The following is a 10,883-nucleotide window of genomic DNA, read 5'->3' as shown; positions in this document are numbered from 1 at the left end:
CCCTATCACGGCTACCCACAACTAATCTTTGTTACTCGTAGACTGATATTATAACACTCTAAACAGTGCACCACAAAGCCAAGACAGAAAACAGGAACAAGTGTGGGTTAGCACCAAAAAAAAAAAAACCCCAAAGAAAACCAGGACCATCAAAGGAGGTCATTGCCCGGTAACAGCGTAACAGCGGGGTCCGAGATGCTGTTCGCCATCGATGGATAATTACAATTATTGACTCCTCATTAAGGCCAGTGCTCCTTATACCTGGAAGGAGAGGTTTCGGACTATGTACTTTCGTGGGTGGTAGGTGGGTGGCTCTGGTGTGGTTTGCTCCTTCTTTCCTATTAAACATCTATCATCTTTAACTCCCCTTTGTTCTTTTTTGTGTTTGTAACACCTCTGATCTTCGGCACTTATATAACCTTATGGTGTTGTAAGTGACGTAAAACACATACTAAAAAGCAGAAAAAAGGAAGGACTATTTTCAGCTGAGCAGTTTGAGGTGACGTACAGCTCACCAAGACTCGACCAGGGGCGTTTTCATATTACCATTGCATTTATGTAATTGCCTACGTCACTACAATTATTACCGAGGTCTACGGTGTAGCGGTTAGGCGCTTCGCCATCGCTCGCTGAAGACCGGAGTTCGAGGACTGTGTGAGAAGAATTTTGTTATCGAGTACAATGTATCTCGGTCATTCTATTGAGACGAGGTGCCTCTCTCAGTCCGATTTAGTCCTGGCAGGCACGATCAAAGTCCGCCCTCTAAATGATCTAACTAGTGTCGATGGGGCCGTAAAAACCATCAACATGTTCTTCAAAAATTGAGAAAAAAAACAACAGCCCCAGATCTATGTCTGTTGACAATCAGAACGCCTAACTTACTGAATACGTGATTTTGTACGATGTCAGCATTTTTTCCTAGACTATAATTTTGAACCATGTCTGTTTCGGCAGTTCTCTTGACCTCTTGCCATTACATTTGTATTATAGGTGTAAATGACTTCAACGACAAATAAAAACTTAAGTTCCTCATACATCGTAAAACGTGACTTCTAAGAAGCACAACAACAACCAAAAAAACAACAACCCCACCTTCGACGAATTCAACTTATAGAGTTTACAGATACGAGTCTTACGTCAATAGATTACCATTAGAATTCAAACGATAATAGAGTTTGCGGATACATGTGTACGATCGTCGTCTTGCGTCAAGAGGTTACCATTAGAATTCAAAAGATAAAAAGTTGGTGAATATAAGTCTTACCTCAATGGGTTAAACTTAGAATACAACGCATACAATTTTCTGATACTAGTCTTACATTAAAAGGTTAAACTTTGAATTCAATTTATAGAAGTTCCAGCTGAGTTTAAGTTTAAGTAGAGGTTTTACGGCGCTCGCAACTGCATTAGGTCATACGAGCGCCAGAAGATTAGAGGTGTTACAAGAGAGTAACAAACATAAAAAAGAAGAAGGGGAGATAAGGACTTTAGATGTTTCATAGGAAAGAAGAAGCAAACCACTCCAGAGGACCCGCCAACCACCCACGTTAAAAGGTTAAACTTAGAATTCAATTTATAGAATTTCCAACTGAGATACGAGTCCTACGTCAACAGGTTACACTGAGGGGAAAAAAAACGGCATTTCCACAGGTGGAACTTTTCGACACGATGACTGCGCAGAGGAGGGGGGTTGGGTAAGTGAGAGAGAGTGAGAGAGAGAGAGAGAGAGAGAGAGAGAGAGAGAGAGAGAGAGAGAGAGAGAGAGAGAGAGGGGGGGGGTATGTAAGGGGAGGGGGGGTCTTACGGTCGCTGACCTCACGAGTACCCTGAAGACAACAACTGAGCGGCAGTAATGAGCTACATACAAAATGGAATAAATGGAGTGACGACGGGCTGCATGCTGACCCGGGCTGACGTCTTCTCGAAATGAGATCATGACCGGCTGACTCGCTCCTCCACGGTCGGTCATTGATCTCTCCTTGGGATAATTCTGACGGGACGGAGGGAGAAGAGAGAGGGGGGAGAGAGAGATAGAGAGAAAGAGAACAGAGAGAGAGAGAGGGGGGTGGGGGAGAGAGGGGGGAGAGAGAGAGAAAGAGAGAGGGAGAAAGGGGGGCGGCGGCCGCAAGATATTCGTGGAACCCCCCCCCCCTCACCCCGGTCCAGACCTACCTACTGTTCGAAACTTTCTGGAAAGAGTCAAGGAGTCAAAAGGGCGTTTGCACTATTGTATGGGCTGAATGAATACCCTTTTGAAATAAATCGACCGTCAAAAAAATTGAACTGAACGAAGGCTTAGTGAGAAGGAAAGATAAGAAGCCACTCTCACAACACACAAAGAAATGTGACGTAGGAGTGAAAGTCCACCAGCTGGCTAGTTACGATTTCCGTTCATGTGACAGTGGACTAAGCAATAATAATAATAACAACAACAACATCAACAACAACATCAACAACAAAAACAACAATAATGGAGAAAATAACAAAACAACAGAAATAATAATAATAACCATCATCATCATTATTACCATCATTGATCATGATTATCATCATCATCATCATCATGAATAATAATAATAATAATAATAATAATAATAATAATAATAATAACAATAATAAACAACGCTTCTATTACAGGGCAAATTCCCTCTCAACAGCAAGCTCAACGCCCTTTACAATGCATACTACACCCCCACAATCCACCAGGAAGTAAAAAGACATGAGAAAGCGCCATGAAAACCCAGACCTAGACCTAGATTCATAAGACCTCTCTTGAGAAATGAAAATGAAACAAATGAAAGACGGGAGACAAAACAGATTACAATCTAAACCCACGCATAATCTCTAAGCTTCTTGCTTACCCAAAATCTTAGAGTAAACAAAACAAAAGATGCTTACTAACTCGGAAGCATTAAGTAAGTACATGTAACTGTTCATACAAAAACATACCGGAGCTCGAAAACTCCTAGAGTGCTGCCAATTCCTTCAGCAAAACGAAACGCATGAGAGACCTCCTTGGCACCGACTGTATGGATTGGTCTGTTCGCGGGGGAAAATAAACTGACTGGAAGAGAGAGAGAGATTCTGGCCTCGTTTCACGATACCCTTCCTTCACTTCATCTCACCGACTTGGTCGGATGCCAGCAGCAGCGCATCGCCGTGTGGAAAGCCAAACGAACGAAAAACGAAAAACCTTTTTAAAAAATGCCAGTGTCGTTGGATCGATCCTCACGAGTATGAAGGTTTTATACTCATTTCTTAAACATATTTTAACATTCTTATTTTTATTCTATTCTATTTTTATTTTGTGGGTGGGGGGGTGCATTCTAATGGTGCGCAGTTCTGAGCGAGCGTACAGTGTTTACACGGAAAGTATTGCGCAAAACGAGTGCGCAAGAGAGATGTAGGTGAATGCGTCTCTCAGGAATATAAACACACAAATAATAAGCCCTTATTTGTCTCCGCCAGAAGCCTTGAGAAGGATTATATCAACGACAGCAAATGGCGCGACGAGTTGGAAAAACAAAACAGAGGAAGTTGAAAATATTTGGAGACGGAGAGCAAGAAGCAGTGCCCGAGATCACGTAGGCACAATTAGTACACGGTTCAATAAGTACTTTTCTTCCTTGCTTCAATGGATTCGTTTAAGTGTTTGTAAAAGTTTTACGGTACTTGCAACACAATACGGGCATATAAGTGACGAAGATTAGATGTTACAAAAGAGTAAAAAAATACAAAAAAGGAGGAGAAATAGGGACAATGGGTGTTTTGATAGGAAAGCAGAAGCAAACCACACCAGAGCACCCGCCAAACACCCACGGATTCACTTTATATTCCTCTTGAAAGTAGTGAAAAGTGAAATCCATGACCCACTCGCCGTATGAAGAGAAGAAATCAAATGCAAGTAAGCCAACTGATCTCGTCGAGAACATAATAACAAGTTAATTTAATCTTATCTTTTTCAAACAATAGGCCTATATCTTATATTGTTTGCAACTTTATTTAATACCTATTTATTGTTTGGATCTTGGAGATGAGCTAACCACATGTGCATGTCATATTCCAAACATACACATCGCAACTAATGACAGAAGTAAAAGAGCTAAAAAAAAACACCAAAAAAACTGGTACTTTCAGGTGACTAATTTTGCGTTGTCAGCAAAACAATTCGGAATTTCAAACGAATCAAGCATCCATGTATACAATGCGTTTGGTTTAATCTGTTAAACCCACGAGGAAAAAAAGAGCTATATCAAATTCCGAGATACACGATATCTTATGGGGGTATTATAATAAGGGTTCGATGTCCCTTTCGATCGATATGGTATGGTATCTAAGAGTAAAAGGAATGAAGGACCTCCGAATATAACATCCATCTCTGATAGGGCCGAGCCTTTCTGAAAACGCAAGAATTCCCAATGGGAATTCGTAAGAGGGTAATTCGCATCGTACTCCGCTAAAATAGAGAGCAACAGAGCGCCCCTAAATCAAATACCATACCAACCCGTTCACATTAGCATTGACTTAAAGCGGAATTTGAACTCTACGTCACCTTTAATATACCTGCCAGTTAAGTAAACAGAAGAACATCGACCCAATAAAAGCTATCCAATGCTGCAAAAATTTACACAGACAGAGACAAGAACGAGGCAGTAAGGAAGTAGAACCTACACGTAACATCCTCCAACCAGCAACTTATCTCTTACGATAGGGCGCACCAGTACAGCTGGTTATCAGCATCACTCGGTAGTTTACAGTTTAGTCATATTAAAAATATATCGAACATCAGCAAATTCATTTTACCTATATTCTAAACGCATGTTTACTGCTTGAACAATTCATTTTTGCTCATTTTTTTCCGTAAGAGTTTACGGTAATTGCAACACAAGGGAGCAACAAGCACAAAAAGGAGCGGAGATAATGGTGATAGATGTTTGATAGGAAAGAAGGATCAAACCACACCAGAGCACCCGCCAACCACCCACTTTTCTACTCAGTTCGGTTTTATTTTATATGCAAATGGGTTAAATAGGATCAGAATTGTAGAGAAGTCTGTGTTGCTCAAAACTTAGATAACAAATCTGGCTGAGTACAAAAAAGGAGGAATAGTCTTTTCTGTGAGTCATCTCTTTCCCTCCAACTGGCCACTTCAAGTGACGAACCAGAAAAGCCCCTAACCTGTGCATCACTGCTCCATCTGGCATTCTAAGTAATCACGTGTTCCCATTTCCACTTCTCATAACCATTTCTATGCCCATTCTACATTCATATATAAGTTTCATGTTTGTACAATCTGCTCAATTTGCAATCATTTGAAGGGTTAACCATCCATCTTGGTCAGTATGCAAATACACCTTGAGAATTTTTTTTTAAAGGTCGGGTGAAATAGAAAATAGATATTCCGCATGGAGAGAGAGTTAGAAGCTATATGTCCATTATCATGTACCTGCAACACGGCACACCTGTTCCCTCGTGTGACTAAAATAGCACTGTGTGCATTACATAAATAATACCAATCTACAAGCAGGCTTACTTGTGGTTTTGAGTCAATCTATCCCACACCACCATGGTAGCTGGCTCTATTAACGAGAGTTATGAAAAGTAATATAGATGTCGGAAACTGAGTAGGGGTATTGTAAGTAAATGTATGGGTTGAACGCCCCTATCAAACCATTTGGTTGTTTAACCCTATCCATACGTCATGTTTTACTATCGTATCCATACGACGTGGGGAACTCTGTGCCACCCACTTTCCAAAGAGGAAATTTATTCCTTAATCCAATCCGTACGCTTTGCATAGCAGTCTATCAAAATGATTTTTTTTAAAGAATACTGAAAGTTTCAAAGAGATCTTCGTACTAGAAGTATTCTAAAATGTAAAAAATATAACCCCGGGGCTACAAAATGACCCCAGGGCGTACGGATGGGGGTTAAGAGGCGAGGACCTCCGAACTTAACGTGTCTTCAAAAGGACGAGGCCAAATAGGTTGAGAGCATTGAAAACTCCACAACACGATGACCCTAATCTGGGACTGGAACCAGGACCATCCGCTCTGTGGTCCAGCTAGACACCAACTGAGCAAACGGAGCGACAGTCGGAAATTGAATGTAAGAGAGAGACAGGCACAAACGTGTGGATGTAATTATAAAATTGTCACTTTTAAGCACAAGGGGACTATCCCATAAACTGCTGTTCTGAGAAAATTGAAGGTAAAGTTTTTGGACCCATGAAAACTATCTTTAAAAGACGAGGAGAGATTTCTCTATAACCAAACAAATATACACACCAAGAAAACAAACTTCTCCTACAGGTAGTGAAATGCCCACTTTTGATGTAGGTCAGGAAACCCTCAAAACCTGGGTTAGCCCGCTTGTCCTTTAACTTAAAAGCGACAAAATAAGTTGTGGATACCTCACATAAGAGATGATAACCATAATAGGCTTGCACTATCATGTAACTACGAGTAGCAACGGAGTGAAAAAATGTAATCGGTGTATCGTATCACAGCTTTTTGCTTGAGCGAAGAACAAAACTTGGAGGGATACAGCCTTCACACATTAAAAAAAAGAAAGTGGGGGGTGGGGGGGGGGTAATTTTAAACAAATGAAACACTTCTCCCTCCGACACTTGACATTAACGACACACTCTATGGAACATTACAGCAGCAGCAAACCTGCACTTATCACTAAATGGCATCCTCGGACAGAAGGGCGAGAGCCCAGCTGTTGTTGGATCGATAACAACAACAACAACAACAATAACAACAACAACAACAACAACAACAACAACAACAACAACAACAACAACAACAACAAACTGATGTTCTTTTTTTCACACAGTGCGTGGAATCGGTCAAAGCATGTTGGGTTTTTTTTTCTTTCTAATATATTCTGTTCTTGAGAGGCGAACTTGGGTTGAGTAAGATTAGGTATCTGAGCAGTGTCTCTTCTTTTTCTTTTCTTTTAAATATAGATGTTTAATGCCCCCATCGATACAATTTAGATCGGTTCGTATCTGCGGGTTAGAACTCCCCTACTGCATGTCTAGAAAAGTCATTATATCATTGCTGTCATACATATATATTACAAATTTTCGTTTCGCGTAGGTTTCTTTTATACCGTATATACGAATTATTTCGCCTCTTAATAGGGCTTAGACCCATAATTTTACTTTTAATAATTATTCTATTGTGTGCCTTGACAGGCGAACAACGCCAACTTTTTTGTGGTTGGCGGGTGCTCTGGTGTAGTTTGTTCTTTCTCTCCTATCAAACACTATTTATACTATCGTCCTGATTTCTCCTTTTTTTTTCTTTTTTTTTGTTATTGTTACTCTCTCGTAACACCTCTAATAAATCTTCGCACTTGTAATATGACCTTATTGTGTTGCAAGTGCCGTAAAACTCAGTACGGTACTGAAACTAAGACCCACCTTTTCTCCGTGGGGTGGTGGGTCAGTCAGCCACTTGAGCGCGACCGGACGTCTTCACGGAGTGGACGGCAACCTTGTCGCAGTGTTGTGTCTCTCAGCGACCTGGTCAGCATGTGATTCTGAGGTTTTAGATCTGGTCGGCCGGTGCGAGCGATCGGGAAAAGTGTCTTGAAGAGTCGAGTCGAGAGAGTGGGAGGTTGTGACGAATTTCACGAGAGGTTTCGGAAAAACGGACGACCACAGGACCGCAACCGCCCTTTATAAAGAGGCGGTGACAGGGCGGCGGGCGATTGGGTGGCTGGTTGAACGCACGGGGTGGACGGACAGGAAAAGGGGGGGGAGGGGGGAGAGAGAGAGGGGGGGAGAGAGAGAGAGGGAGAGGGGACAGGAGAGAGGGAGGGAGATAGAGAGAGAGAGAGAGAGAGAGAGAGAGGGGGGGGGGAGAGGGGGTCTGGTGACGATGCTTTGCAAGCGGAGAGAGGGCCCGGAAATGTCGTGCATGACGGAAAAGCGAGCGAGAGGGCGGGGTAAGGGTGTTTTTGAGCGTGGTGTTTGTTGGCTCGAGTCACAAGACTTGTCATGGTTGTGGGTCTCTGTTGCACTAGTTGCTCAACCCGTGACCGCTATTCGTTACATAAATGTTTAAGTAGTGAGAGTTTTACGGCACTTGCAACAGTTAGGTTACATAGATGTTCAAGGTTGAAGATGTAGCTAGATAGTAAAGCACAAATGAAAGGAGGAGGAATAAAGACGATAGATTGTGGGACAGGAAAAAAAGGAGCAAACCGCACCAGAGTGTAATATGTTTACTGTATATATATTAGAAGCGGAATCGCGTTTGTTTTTGCGACCAGTGGAACTATTATTACCATTACTGTAAACACAAATTTCTTTCTCCCGTTCTTAATCGAACTTGCCTCGGCTGACCACGCTATGCACAGCCTATCGGTGTATCCGTTCGGAGCAGAAGCGAGAAGAGCTTTCGTTATAATGTGTTGGTATAATAAACACATTATTAGATCTAATGCTTTGATACATAATGTATAAACTTAAGTGCACGACCAGCAAGAAAAGAAAGAAAGCACAGTCGTTTAGTTTAGTTTTAGTTTTAGTGAGAGTTTTATACGATAATTGCAATACAAATGCAATGAAGGTCATATTGTGCAGAGATTGGAGGTGTTGCTTGGGAGTACCTTACAAAGAAAATATAAAAAAAGAAGCAGGGGAGATAAGGATACATGCTTGATAAAAAAAAAAAAAGAAGGAACATATCACACCTGGGCACCCGCCAATAACTATCAACTTAGTTTAGATACAGGGAATCACGTTAACGCCATAACACCATATAATGACAGGGGGGAAAACAGAAATGACAGTGGGACAAAAAAGATCGCCCCCCCCCAAAAAAAAATTTTTTTAAAAATCTGCCCCCACACATACATACACAAACAACCTGCGGACACTATCATAAGTAGACTACATCGACTCTAAACAGAGTGCCGGGAACGCCAATAATCTCACCGAAGGGCGCTTTGTTCGAATAGCAAGGGGATTTGGGGCGGGGGGAGGGGGAGAAGAGTGACGAAGACAGAAAGAGGGCGGGGCTCTCGTGGCCTAGAGGTTAAGGTGTTGGCCTCTCATTCAAAGGTCCCGGGTTCGAATCCGGGTAGCGACCGAAAAATTTTCTTCTCTAAAATTGTCTCCTTTCCCCTCCTTTCCTGCTCTCTAGCAATATTCTGTCGTCTGCTTTCGTCTCCTCTTTCTGCCCCCACCCCCGCACCTCCCTTGCCCCCTCCTCTGGGCTCCTGGCTCTTTCTGCAGCCTTTCTACTGTTACTCCTTGACTCCTTCTTACAGCTGTCTTTCAGCCACACCCCTGATCTTCTGGTAGGAAAGATCTACACCTAGCCTTCTCGGACAAGGGCGAAAAATCTCGGAGGGCCCGTGTGCAAGTTGCGCACGTTAAAGATCCCTTGGTGGTCTAAAATCGATAAGAGTAGGCTTCGGCCGCCACCCGGGCAAAATTCAAAATTTCCTACTAAAAAAAAAAGTATTAGGTGTGTCCCGCGCGCTCATATGACCTTATGCAGTTGCGAGCGCCGTAAAACCCTATACTAAACAAACAAACAAACAAGAAAGAGGGCAATAGGAAATAAAAGAGCGAGAGCGAGAGCGAGAACGAGAGAGCAAGCGAGCAAAAGAATTTTTTAAAACGAAAGGAAAGACAAACAGAAAGAAGAGAAAAAAGGAATCAAAGAAATGAAAGTAGAAAATAAAAGAAGGAATGGAGGATAGAAAGAAAGAAAACAGGACATTTACAGTGCAAAAGTGTTATACCCACTCGAAGAAGAAGACAGCCACTGTGATATTTGCATTGTACTAATGAGGAAGAGTGCCTTTTCACAATTCGTCATTTGCAATTTACATTGTACCCTCCCTAAAAAATCAGTGTTGATGAAGGTGTCCCCGTAAAGTCCAGTCGGTTGTGAAACAGCAAAAACCCGTAAATCAGACACAAAACACGAGCCTTCACGCCCCCACGAATACCATAGAACTACGCTGAGAAGGAGTAATACAATAGAGTGCTCTCTGCCTTACGAAACAGCCAATTTTCTTTAAAATCCGGGCACACTAACCTTGTCTTTTAACTCAACCAGAGCCCGGCCTGATATAAAAACCGATTCTAAAGCCCCATTTACACGCACAGTTCATTGATCGACAAACTGTAGGATATCGGAGGAATGGCAGGCATCGCATCTTTTTAACTTCCCGGTAAAACCGAGCATGGAAAGGAGCAATCCTCTCGATATCGAAGGGTTCTCAGTCCAGCCACCAGATAGGCTATCTGGCGACGCCAGATATTTGCCGGCCGGCGAACTGAAGGCATGACGACGAGGGAGCGGCTTCTTTGATGTTGCCCAAGGTGGAGTTGAAGATGCTTTCCAAAATGTTCCTAAATATTGGCCAAATTTAACAAATAATAAGACCCAAAATTCGGAAAAAATCATGCGGGGAACGCAATTTAACACCGGATTACCAAGCAAAATTCTTTTTGTGTGACTGGCACTTTCAGGATAAAAAACTGTACGTCTAAACGGAACTTCTCTCGCCGACAAACGGTCAGTTCAACGATGACCCAGCTCTAGCGTCCGTCGGTTCAACTGTCAGTTTATCGATGAATGAACTGTACGTGTCAATGGGGCTTAACACACAGGGACAATAATACGCAACGGCAGTGAAAATGGTAAATTCAACAACCTCAAAACGATAGTGTAGAACAGACATTGTGCTTTGGTGAGAGAAAAATCAAATTACCCCCTCCCCGCTTTATTTTTCTTTCAAGACAAAAAGAGATCACGTTGGGGGAAAAGAACGAAATAGCCACAAAGCCGCAGTCATGGGGCTCAATTTACAATGTGACATTATTAGAGAGAGAACTATGACCTTTGCAT

At 42.3% G+C, this 10,883-nt stretch overlaps 1 protein-coding gene across 3 annotated transcripts in view; it reads right to left on the bottom strand.

The window, feature by feature from the left end:
- The window catches only part of LOC101856525 (5-aminolevulinate synthase, erythroid-specific, mitochondrial), a 73,164-nt gene that overhangs the window by 43,602 nt on the left and 18,679 nt on the right, over positions 1-10,883 (bottom strand). The window contains exon 1 of one of the 3 annotated variants that reach the window (XM_005104925.3): positions 7,433-7,682. The exons of 1 other annotated variant lie outside the window; for it this stretch is intronic. The gene's annotated coding sequence lies outside the window, so the exon portion shown is untranslated. Of the gene's footprint in view, positions 1-2,949; positions 3,096-7,432; positions 7,683-10,883 lie in introns of those variants that run through there. One more of the 3 variants, XM_013086181.2, reaches the window with a different exon arrangement.

The sequence above is a fragment of the Aplysia californica genome, unplaced genomic scaffold (assembly GCF_000002075.1).
Source record: "Aplysia californica isolate F4 #8 unplaced genomic scaffold, AplCal3.0 scaffold00442, whole genome shotgun sequence".
Lineage (NCBI taxonomy): Eukaryota > Metazoa > Mollusca > Gastropoda > Aplysiida > Aplysiidae > Aplysia > Aplysia californica.
This window is presented reverse-complemented; position numbering and strand designations above follow the sequence as displayed.